This window comes from Pinus tabuliformis, chromosome 7 (genome assembly GCF_031772625.1).
Source record: "Pinus tabuliformis cultivar Carrire ecotype Pingquan chromosome 7, CPIR1, whole genome shotgun sequence".
Lineage (NCBI taxonomy): Eukaryota > Viridiplantae > Streptophyta > Pinopsida > Pinales > Pinaceae > Pinus > Pinus tabuliformis.
In genome coordinates this window covers 1,681,285,304-1,681,298,345 of record NC_142293.1, presented here as the reverse complement: position 1 = coordinate 1,681,298,345, position 13,042 = coordinate 1,681,285,304, and the positions used below count along the sequence as shown (strand labels likewise).

Genomic DNA, 13,042 nt, shown 5'->3' with positions numbered 1-13,042 from the left:
CATGGGTGGGTGAATAATCAAGCTATTGAATTATAAAAAAATAATTAATTATGCATGACATGACAAGTGTCACCTATGAGGACTCCTATAAAAGAAGGGGCAAGCCATGGGAGAAGGACTTTTGGGGAAACCCTATTGTTGGATGGATGAGATGTGGGTAGAGCAGTGATTACGAAGCTATAGTGAGTTTGGTGAGGTAGAGGATTAGAGAGGGGACTCTTGAGCCAAGGTGTGCTCTCCTCTACTAGCTAGTGCTTGTCTCCATTGTACAACCCCATTGCAGCTCGGGGGTCCGCGGGGAAGGAGAGTACCCAAGGAGTAGGCTGGGAGGTTAACCGGTGAGTCTTCGTATCCGGATCAAGTGCGTCATCATTCACTAGCGGAGGTGACCGGCTACAAGGGAATACCAGTAACAACAGAGCAAGCAAAGTCTCGCCTTCTGGTGAACGGTACACATGTATTTCATTACTATTGATCTTAGTTAAACATATGTAAATGTATGTTATCATTGTTATGATATTGTTTTCCTGAAATGAGTGTCAAGAATGTGTGTGCTAAATAAATTTGAAATTTCAATGCGTTTCTTTTCTAGTTGTATTTGCTGCACAAAAAAAATAAAAATAAAAAAATAAAAAAAATTTAGTCTAAATTGTGGTCCTTACATTTGGTATCAGAGCACAAGTTGAACCCTTGAGGCCTATGGGCCCATGCATGCATGACTAGTTTTGTTGCTATATGTGGGTATTTTTCTAAAAATCAAATTACTCAAGTTTCAAAGAACAAAAAAAAAAAAAAAAAATTTAACTCACCATTTCCGAACGACACATAATATTCAATCTCCAGGATTTGTCAATTATAAAATTTGATACTACCTTTCCTTTTTATAGAGGCTTTCCATAGCTCTAGAAAATTGCAGATTAATTGTTGTACATCTGTCTATTCAACCAACTTGCCAATTATAAAATTTTGTAGTGATAAAGTGCTCCACTATCTCGGTCTCATGGAGATGACAGAGTTGACAATTTATATCTGCTCGCATAATATGATGAATTGCTTAGACCCAAAGCCGATGCGAAGCAACCCAGAACTGCCATATTAGAATCCTAAGAGCGTTCTTATAGTGATGACGTGTGTAAGTTGGTCAAACACCGAGGCCATCCCATGTATTGAATGCCATCTGGAATTTGGCCTGCCTTGGGGGGCTTTTCCAAGTCAAATAAATATACATCCTGTTAATGCCTTGTTGAAGAATCCTATTGAACTCTTGCTTAGCGGAAAGGAGCTGACCAGGGAACATCAAGGGAACATATGAATCAACAGAGGCTGTTCCTCAATATATCAACTCACTGTACTTGACATATGATCTGCGAAACAAACAAATAGCTCATCCATGAGGAATTGATACAGTAGGCTCTGAGGAACCGTATGCAAGAAAAGGAATCAGTCCAAAAAAAAAAGGTCTCAATTCAGATGGCGTGGGCTGTAAGCTCCACCGACGCATTTTGTTGCACATTTATAGAAGCAAGTTAACATTTAAATACATTTTGGTTTTGGTTTAACATTTAAATACATTTAACAGATTCTGCTCTGCGTATTGACAGAAACAAAATTCGTGCATTCTCACACCTTCTTTGGGCAGATACATCGAAACCCTTGCAAGGCAATGTCTCGATCGCCCCTTAAAATACTTGCAGTGCCATCTGCCAGGTGCCTTGACCACGAGCAAAAACCCATTTAAAAATCTAATGTTTTTGAACATCCATTGGGCATATTCGGAGAAGCCCATTTCGTAGGAGTTCCTCAATCATTCAGCGTTTACAGATATATATACAGCGGAGAATATAAAGGATAGATATACAGTGGAGAATATCAATGGTAGACATTTATGCAGAGAACTTGACAGAGTTCAAAGTCTGTGTTTTGATTGGGCTGCAAAATGGAAGCAATCAAACAGCACCCATTAATCGTATTCGTATTGGTGGGGTTCAGTTTTTGTATATCAGTTGAAGCAGGAATTGCTAGCAGATATGTGCGTAGGGTTAACGAAATGTGGATATGCCCATGGACAGTGGTGCTTGTTATGTTCCCCCGGGTTACAATGCTCCGCAACAGGTTCATATCACTCAAGGAGATTATGAATCAATAACCCCAGCATGGTCTACCTTCAATACTCTTAGGTCGTGATGCAAACTGTGTCCTATTACAATTGTTTTTGGCGTGAGTAATTTCTTGAGTTTTTCTGTACATCTTTCAAATTACAGGTTACACCCTCGAGATCCTCAGCAGTAACTCCTGTTATTTCTGTCAGGTAGTTAACTACAGGTTTTGATGGTTTCACAAGCAGATCCATCACAGTTTCTAAACTTTGATCGACCGCACAAACTTTCACCACCTCTTCTGATCCATCTTCACATCGGACCATCTCACAATCTATAGATATCAGCCTTTCTGGACTGCTCGAAATTGGTACCTTCCCCAGTTTTGTTACCAGCCATTCCTTATGATAGGAAGGAAATGAATATAGCTTTTCAAAATTTGGCTGTTTATTATAAGTTAGACGTACCAGATCCTGCTCTGCTCAGGAGAAGTGTCCAAGGACTCCTTCACACGTGATCGCTTAAGTTTGCGTTTTTTTCCACCTCATGATTCTAGTAACCACCTTAAGGTCTTCCTTGGTAGTAAATGTCTTCACAAAACCTGCCAGAACATCCCATGATTTTTCCAGGGTCACAAACTGATGAACCAAATTTACTATCATGTAAATTTAAAAATTCCTGCCAATCTCCTTTCGAGCCTTTGCTCAAAATGCGTCATTGGGCATACAAAATGATCCAAAAAAAATCAAAAAGTTAATTTAACTCGCCCTGGCAGCAACCTGTGATTTTCCATTGACTCAAGAAAAGAATTGTGACTTTTACAATAAAATCGGGAGTTTTTCAAATAAAAAAAATTGTGGATAAAATTGGCACTCTAAAAGACTTGCAAGTCGCCAATTTTATCAAGGCTTTTGTAGCACTGATCTTTAGAACTTCTTTTAAGACCACTAACAAATACTGCTAACATTCTATCTCTAGTTTACAATCTCCCTAAACCCCATTGATATTACATAGAATAAAAAAATTAAAACTAATCTGTAAAAACTAGAATTGTCATTTCAAATCCGATGCATGAAAGACCCAATCAGATATGCTGATGTGACTAGGAATTTATATGAATTTGACAGATGTACTAAGATAGTTTCAAGATGTTAGACTTTTCTAACTTCTCTAGAATTATTGCATAACGGAAAGAAGCAAGCAAGGTCTAGAAATCTAAAATGATGCAACAAGATTACTGTAAAAACAGACATAGCTCTTTAACAACCGAGCAAAGAATTGTAGTCATTTCTATGAAATTTGGATGAGTTTATGTAATGCAGCTGCCAGTCTCCAGATGCATTGAATATCCATCAACATTCATATTTCCTAAAACATACAAGCATTTCTTTACTTGTGGGAAGGAAAACAATGACGAACATCTTTGATTTCATAATAGATATAGATAACTTTACACTGGCTGAAGAAATATTTAATCTATACTAACAAAAACACTTGCGTGAAAAGACAAGTAGGACCCTCCCTGAGCATTGCTTAATCTCAAAGACCACTCCATATAGCCGTACATTAACATCAAGTTTTAGCATGGATGAGTGTTCAAATTTTCAATACATCCTTCAGCACTGTACCTGAAACATTTTCAGGAGCCTAAAGTAGTCCTTCTGTGAAAAGGAAAGTGAGAAATTGTTTAGAAGCAAAATGAAACTAGGTGCAATTATTTATGGCCAAAAAGAAGAGACAAATCATTTAAACTACACAAAGGTGATACTAGGTTGATTTGACGACAGCCTAAAGTCAAGCTAATCGTTGTTCTTTTGCAGCACAGATACAAATTTTTTGAATGCAAGAGATTTGAGAGAATAAGAGCAGAGTGATTTCCATTCTTACACTTAACAGTGGACGAGATATCATGTATAAGAAAGCTGGATTATCTTGAAATTATCATAAAATATTCATTTACAAAGACAGTGCAGCAATTTACAGATAATGTTCTCTGTCAGGCTGTGGTCTATTGGCAACTTAGAGTAGTTGTGATGAAAAACCAGGTTCAAATCCTGGCAGGTATGCTCCTCCCTTGTATGGGGTTTGCCGGTTGTGGCTGTTGTTGTAGCTTTCCAGCGTTTGGGTTCAGTCCACTCTTGTTAAATAGGGTTGATTATATTGGTTTGTATACTCATCCGTATTCTTGTGAGTGGTGTTGGCCAGAATTAATGTAGTTTTAGTTGGCTTAGTACCAGCAACTTCAACTCTAGCTACTACAATTACATGAGGTGGGGTTGAGATTTCCTGGGTTTAACGCCCACATAAAAAGGTGGCTTCCCTTTCAAAAATTTACAGGTAATGTCCAGTCACTCCAAAACATTCCTCTAGATGACCAAATCGTGCTATCTTGGACCTTGAGATACCACACACTTGTCATACTTGTTGGAGGGTTAAGCGATGCAGTTCATCAGTGGTTCTAATGTATGTGATCACAAAACTAGTGAAATCCCAGTAATCCAGTTGTTATATGCAGTCAGCTTCAACCTTGAGGCCTGACCAAACCAGATGAATATATATATCATCTCCCCCACATGTGCATCTGATGCCCACTGTGTTAGTTGTTTTTTTTCATTTACTTCTGCACATGTAGCCTGCCATCTCATTTTCAAACTAGATAGACAGAAAATCCGTGGTCTTAAAAAAAAAAAGCATGCAGATCAGGCTCATCCCTGAAAAACTGCATTATTTTAGAACGAAAGGCAAGGTTTAGATCCCTGTTGAAATGTTTGTGCAAATTAATATGAAGTTTTCCAAAAGCACATTGTCTTGATAGCTTCAATACTACGGGTCACCAATAATCTTTGCAAGAGCACAATCCTTCCTTGAAACAATGGAAACGATTTGCATCCCTCACAAGTATTTCTCGCCTTAAAATCTTTGAGATGAATTTAGTGGCATTGTGGCAGTCAGTGCAGACACGGAGGCTTTTTGTGATCCTGATACAGGTTCCATCTTTTGTGTTGAGAATACCAAAAGCAATGGCCAGCTTTTCACTGTGTGTGCTGAGCATGTGTTCCTTTACCTCCTCCTCCACATCATGTAGAACAAAGTTGATGTCCGGCACATACCCTACCTCCTTCATTTGGCCATCCAAGATCTCCAGCATTGTATATATATTCTCAGATTGTGGATGTGTTCTGTCTCCAACAAAGAATGAATGAACTTTATTATTTACCTCAATTAAGGTGCATCCTGGTGTCTTTTTCACACTTTTCTCTGTCATCAATTTTCTCACTTTTGCCACACCATCCCATCTGCCAGCTGCAGCATAGATATTGGAGAGCAGTACATAACATCCAGCATTTCCAGGGTCCAACTGAAAAATGAGTTCTGCCACACGTTCTGCTAGCTCAATGTTGCCATGAATTCTGCAACCACCAAGCAAGGCCCCCCAAATAGTAGAATTGGGTTCTAATGGCATAATTTTGATGAATTCTTCAGCCTTTTCCAAATGGCCAGAGCGCCCAAGAAGATCAACCATGCATACATAATGCTCCATCCTAGGAATAATATTATAATCCTGGACCATGCAATCAAAATACTTCCAACCCTCGTCTACCAGTCCAGCATGACTACAAGCATATAAGACACAGATAAAGGTGACATGGTTTGGTTTTATGCCCTCCTCTGAACTATAGGACGGCACTCTGTTAGGTTAGAGATGATCAACCTTTTTGAACAAAAAAAAGAAAAAAGAAAGAAAAAAAGGAAGAGAAAAGAGAGATACATATGTATATGTATGGGGGTGTGTTACAAGTGGTATAACAAACAATCATGATAATATTATACAAATGTATATATATTGTAATGACCTTGCTAAATAAAGAGCCATTACTGAGCGGTGAAACTGTAAAGATTGCTGAACTGTGAAACTGTAAAGATTGCTGAACTGTGAAACTGTAAAGATTGCTGAACTGATTGAAATGGTATTATTGATTTGATGAAGTACTTACCTGGCCTGCTACTGCTGGTGCGGTGAGGGTGCTCCAGAACTGCTCCCGCGCTCTCATTACCGAATAACCAAAACCACCCAGCCAAACCGAATATACCTAGATACTCGATCCAGTATGCTTCTCAACCGATGCATACCGTTCCCCCGTGCCCAGAAACTTCCAAAACAAGCAAGGCTCAATAGTTCCGATTCATAACCAGTATGTATAAATTTCTCCTTCCTCCTCTCAACAGCACCCGAATCAGTTTTCCTACTCACAACAAATAGCCTCTCAAGCCAAGAAACCCGGACCTCCCTTCTTCCCCCTCGGCCTCTTCTTATGTACCGATTATTAGCGGTGGTTCTCTCTCCATCTATGAGTCCACCGCTTCCCTTCTCAATGACACCTGCTCAACGTGCAGAGTCGTATCCTTAAGGATATTTTGATATGAGTCACTTTACTTTGATTAAGATTTTTATATGTTTAAATTAAAAGTCCTAAGTTCATACATAGGGCTTTATTTGATTTAATTTATCTCTTTAATAATCCATTCACATACTTTATTTAAAATTGCTCAAAATAGATAATTATATAACCGGATTTTTAAGAATTTACATAATTCTTTTCATTTATTTTCTTTATAACCCTTTTACTTTACACTTTTAAACTTAATAACATTGGTAAGCACTCATTAATTAAGTAATATGTGCTAATGGGTGAATGCGTTTTTTTTTTATACGAAGGAGTGTCAGGATATTTAATATTTTAGGTAACTTAGAATATAGCTACTAGTGCAGTGCATGCGATACATGCATATGTAGCTATCATATGCATGCATCGTATGCATGCTAATATTCTCGTGCTCTCTATATTAATGATGGGTCATTACATACACCCCTCCTTCAGAAAACTTCGTCCCGAAGTTAGAGTTCAATACTTATAATAGTGATTAGTACATTCTGGTTCGGATTGTGTATTGAGGTTAAACTCTTACTTAATGTGAGGCCGCTATAAAATTGGTGTTTTGAATATTTTTAGGTCTATAACTTTAATGATCAAGTTTTACTTCAACAGGCCCCCCCCCCAGGCTATCACTACATCATCCTATCCTTCCTAATCTCTTCCGCTCCCATCCTATCCGTCCTCTACTGGAGTATGCCATGGTGTCAGTTATACTGACCTTACCATTCATAAACTCCAAGGGTGACAGCGTTGGCTATACCGACCTGATCCCGAGTAGGCATCTGGCAGTCATCATCACACGTCTAGGGGAGCGTGACTCGCACAGTCCTCCCATGACTCCAGGGTTCAAAGGATAAACGGTGGGCAACACCTCCACCCCTCATAGTAGAATCCGGGTTAATACCCTATCATGGAATCTCTTTGAGCCTTAATTGTTCTGAAGTTTCTGTCATCACGTGGTCATTTCGGTAATGAGATTTTATCTGCAATCATAAACACTTGTCCATGCATTTATAACATGTGCATTAATATTTTCAAAAACACATAGCTTATGTATATTTCATACATGTTATCTAAAGTATAACATACCTTGCCATAATCTATTCATGTCATTAGCTTTCATATTCATAATATAATCATTCTTTCGTGTATTGTTTGTGCATAAAACTCATGACTTTAAATTGCTAACTGACACTTGATTTTTGATCTTACGAACACATATCGTTATGTTCCAAACTTTCATTGATCTGAATGTGTTTGCTCCAGTAACAACTAACTGGGTTATTGTCTTACTTGGTAACAAAATGCATCATATGGATAGTCATTAGCGAAGACAAATCTCAATTCCTTCTTTTTAACAATACTGTTACTTGTTGTGTTCTTTTATATATAATTTGATTGAAATACCTAGCTCAAGTATGGTATGCAACACGTTTGGGGAACATATTTTGAACTGAACATTTCCTTTAACAATAATACACCGAACATTGCTCTATGTTTAAATAGTAGTACTCTTTCAATACCTTGGCCCTATGGGTTGAATTTATGCTCACGGAACCTTTGCTCAGGTTGTATCCATCACTTATCTTATTGCTAAATTAGGTCTGAATGTTGCGTAGTAACCGTTCCTATTGACTGATTCACTACCAAGGAGTTGATATTCATGCCAAGTGAACTACTGTTTCCAGATCTTTTGCCAGCGCACATTCCAGGGTCCGAACTTAAGTTCTATGCATTATACTAGTTACTTTTATGCCTCTACATGAATGAGTTAATGGCTGTTTGCAATTCTGAGTTAGTTCCTCATCACATGGTGTTTAATAACAGTGTATCCCTTGTTGAATAATTGTGAATGGTATATATAACCGCTTGAGCTCAATTGGTTGGTTCTGTTATCATTTTAACTGAAAGTATAGTGGAAAACTGCTTACCTATAGCTAACAGATAACAACTGATGTGCAAAAAGGGATCACTGTAACCTTCACACAGAACTCAGAAATTTATTAGAAACTAAGAGAATATACAGGAGGGAATCCTACATCTTTTACTGTGGTATAGATAATAACATGGCTAAATTATGTATAACAGCTGGGGTAATTTTGAGTAAGGAAGATATTATATGTGACTCTTTAGAGGCCTCATTGAATGTTATTTGACCACAGTATATATATATTTTCTGAAGTAAAACTATTAAGAAAACACCTACAGAAGTTTTCATACGAACTTGAAGAAAGGTCTCATAGAAGAACTTTATACAGACTTGATTATTAAGGAGGAATATCTACGAGTTTGTAGTAGAGTAGAATTTTCATCACATCTCAGCAGAATATCTTAGAGATTGAAATGTCCCGAACATTAACTATAGAAGCCAATACAAAAAGACTGTATTAACTGTAATCAATTGCACCAGCAGTAGAATGTGTGAGGTTTAAGGTTTATGCGATGGTTCTGCTCATGCATGAGGTAGGCATGTAACAACAGAACTAGCCTTCAAACAATGGTTAAGATGTTCCTAAATTGCATCAGTCCAACAGTGAAGAATATATCATTACAGAGCACCCTTGATTATAAAAGGCAAGAGCAGATTCTAACCATTCAACAACTTGTGGTTTCTATGCAAGGTAGAAGAAGACAGGTTGAGGAGTGAGTCCCTTAGTAATTATAAAGGAGGATGACTAAACAAAATGAATATCTAGAAGTTTGTAAGAATATAAACATCATTACCACTTGTTTGTTATTGGAGCATAAATAATAATAAAAACGAATCCATCCAAGCAAAGTATACCAATACACGAGAATAACGTCAAAATATTCAAGAAGGTACTTATCTCTAGAGAATATGTCAACTCCTTTTGTTCAACTCTTCAAGGAGTTAATCCCGTCCATATTATCATCATCAGGAAGTCCATATCCTCAAGGAATTCACAGCATCAAGGAGTCCATATCATATCATCAAGGAATTCACAGCTTTAAGTAGCATCTGCTTTAAATCTATGTCTTTTGAATAATTTCAAGTATATCATACAATGTTGCAAATATCATGTAGGTGCTTACATCACCCAGGGACTGTAAGGACTTAGGAAACTCGTAAAAATATCAGGGAAATGAAAATGTTGACAAACTTAAATCAAATTAAAATATTCCCCTAATGAAGTTATATTCACCTTAAATGTTTTCAACATGATCCAAAATAAGATAGGTAAAGAACATGTCTAATTTTCAAGGACATTTCCGCTTGATAGAAGATGAATCTAATTTTCAACAGATTTTTAGATAAAAGCTAAGTGGCATAACCATATATGTAAAAGAAAAAGGGTTCCAGGTATAAGCAGTTCACAGAGGTAACTGCAGAATTCTGGTAGAAACCAAAACTACAATTATCCCTAGGAACCGGAAGGGACAGAGTAATAGCCACCTTATCAATTTAGAGATACACACTAAGGTAGCTGATAGACCCAAACATTAAGGTTAGAAGACCAGAGAGAGGCTAGATTAGACTATAAACAACAACAGATAATGGTTCAAAACCATGAGGAGCATACCATCTCACTCAAATAGTTATCCAATGCAATCCAGATCTTATATAATTTATATAAAGATGTCCGTAAGCTTCAAACTAAAATGCTTTCAGAGGAATTTGCTTTTTGACAAAAAAAAATAAAAATAAAAGAGCTTGCTATGGTACTCTAAAGTCTAAACCATTTAGGGGATAAGTATCCCTGAAATAAATGTTTCATGGAAGTCAAATAGTCAGAATATTTGCTGCCTTAAATATACCGATGACACTTTCAAACTGATGTGAAGCAAGTCTAGAATTTATAGGAAGAGGACATTATCTTTTCAAACACAACTACGAGTAAGCACATTAAATCTCCGAACGGTAGAAAAGATCTTTAATAGCATTTCCTTATGCTAAAGTTCTAGCCTTGTAGCAGTATCTACAAATCTTGGATTTGCTTCATGGTATTTGTTTTCCATATATCTCTGTTATGTGTTTTAACATTATATATCTCACATTCAAATGTATTGTAAATTTTTTTTTTTTTTTTTGAAAGTTGTTGTATCTGAATATGAAACTATATCAGGCTCCATAACTGTATGATGTATCCTGGTAACTTACCTGTAACAGTTTGACTATAGGAATGCAAACAATAATAATAGTGACAGTAAGATGAGAAATCTTCCTAGACAAACACGAAAGGCACAAAAAGTTGAGCCTAGAAGCCCATCAAAGGCTAGATGAGCATTTCTTATCAATGAATTGTGCAATGTAATACAAGATAATTCTATAACAGGTTTGGTTATGGTAGCAAATAATCTTAATATTTTGGTTAAATCATATAGAAAATAAAATGAGCATGCAAGAAATTTACGGCTAAAAGTTTTAGCTATGGTTAATTATAGCCTTTTAACCACAGTTCTCTTTTGTCAAATTTTTCACCAGGGACAAATGTGGCAAAACATGGTCAAATTTAACCAGATTCAATCAAGATCGATAAAATTAATTGCATCAATCAGTGATTGTTGTCGATAACAGTTGGAAATAGTCAGTAAGGCTAAGTAGTGAGAAATATAACAAGTATAGTACACCAAAGGTGTGGTGTCAGTGATTATTAAACTACAAATAGTAATGTTGCTTTAGCAGAAATTATCATTATACAACTGTAGACTATTCATTATGCAATGCAGAATAATAATCTTTGACGATGGAAAACTTTGTTAATGATTTTGTAAATTTAGTGTTTCAAGCCATATGCCAGGATAAATACGACTTCAAATATCAAGAAATTTATCAACCCTCAAAAGCTAAAACAAACTTTTCAATATCTGGTTGAAGTGAGACTCCACTACAACACTGTGACAAGCAAATGGAATTTTTTTTTTTTTTTTTTTTATAAAAAGTGCCTCTCCTCAAATCTAAAGCAAATTCACTTATTTGCAAAGTTGAAAAGATAGTGATGAAAACCCAATAAGGAACTAAGGGAACACAAATTCGACTTTGTAAAATTCATGAACAAATTTGAAAGATTTAAAGTTAAAAGTGCAACTATGACAATGACTGGCATTCTATTCTTAATGATGATGAAGAAAAACAAGTTTGTTAAATTAAGGTCCAAAGACCAACAAAACATCTCTCAATAAACCACCAAAAGTAAACCATAACAATTGAGAAATACAAGAGATTGTTCCACAAGGTTCATGTTGAACAAGGAAATAGATATTGTCTCTTCTGTGTGAAATGCGACCCAAATAACGAAAAAGAGAACAATGTGCAATTCTTTCTAGCTCTATCATGTAAATTAACATGCTGCACAAACTAAATCACTAACTTTGGGTTAAATCACTTCTCCTTTTTGTTTTGCCTTCCCAGAGTTTCGTAAACATGTGTACTTTGTGTGCACCTTTTGCTGATTTTAACTTTCCTACCTGTCATAACTTCTTCAAGTTTGTGTTCAATTCATCAAACGCTGAGAATGATCAATTCTCCAAACGTTCACCAAACTTGGTTCGCACAATTCAGCCACAGCCATCTAACTCTGACATCATATTTTGCTATGGCTAAAATTTTTTTTTTTATGGATTTTGTCTAAGAGAGTCAAAAAAAATGCTTGAACCGTGCACTGAGCATGTGTTCCTAGCCCTCATAATCTAATGAATTTACTCTCGGTTCTCTGTCAAAGCTTAGAAGCTGATTCTAGGTGACAGGCCTATTTACATGCTGAATGAATGTGAAAACTTCGATACAATGGTTTATGATTTACGAATTGAAAATGGGATGATACCAAAAGTATCAAAACCATTATTCGATTATGAATGCATTGCATTTTGCGATGTCGTTATCTTAAATACAGATACCGAATTATATGAGATCCTAAAACTTCCGATAAGTTTCTTGGTCCGATAAGGCTTGCTGTATGGCAGAATCCCAAGACGCCATATCAAAGTGAATAGAAAGAAATGTATGCACGTACCTTGGCAATGTGGGCATCACGGACGCAGACCCAGCAGAGAATGGCACGAAGGGCGATACGGCAGCGCTGGTCGGCATCCCCATTTTCCTCCCCAGGCACTCCGCCGTAGAACCTTCAAATTCGCGAATATCTAACGGATTCTCTTCAAAACTAAGAAAATCTCCGTTTATTTAAGCTAAACGGCGGCCACCGATAGAAAATCTCCCATGCTTTTAAAAAAAACTTTTATGTCGGCGAATAATGACTCATAACAGCCCATGGGGCACGTAATTCTTCACGCGTCAATTAACTATCAGACTCACGCTTTATTTTAACACGCCATCGTTTAGCTGGCATCGGACAGTCGAAATCCATTGACATGCGCCTGGCACGCCAGCCTCATCACCTGGGAGGGCCTTCGACGCCCCCTATCACTGGCAGCGACGGTTATAAATTATTATCTGGCTTCGTTTGCGTTGTGGGGATTCTGCGGTCAAATCCTGCCCGCTCCACAGTGTAACATTTCTTCCAACGTTGCATTGCTTCTATGCCCAATTCA

General features: G+C 37.0%; 1 pseudogene across 1 annotated transcript; it reads right to left on the bottom strand.

Annotated features, from left to right (window-relative positions):
- Nucleotides 1-3,424: 3,424 nt before the first annotated feature.
- On the bottom strand, nt 3,425-5,626 carry LOC149254925 (putative pentatricopeptide repeat-containing protein At3g49142 pseudogene; annotated as a pseudogene). Its single transcript, XR_016266321.1, has 2 exons — nt 3,984-5,626; nt 3,425-3,757 (listed from the first exon to the last, which is right to left on the bottom strand). The product of XR_016266321.1 is annotated as a putative pentatricopeptide repeat-containing protein At3g49142 pseudogene (transcript).
- Nucleotides 5,627-13,042: the final 7,416 nt, after the last annotated feature.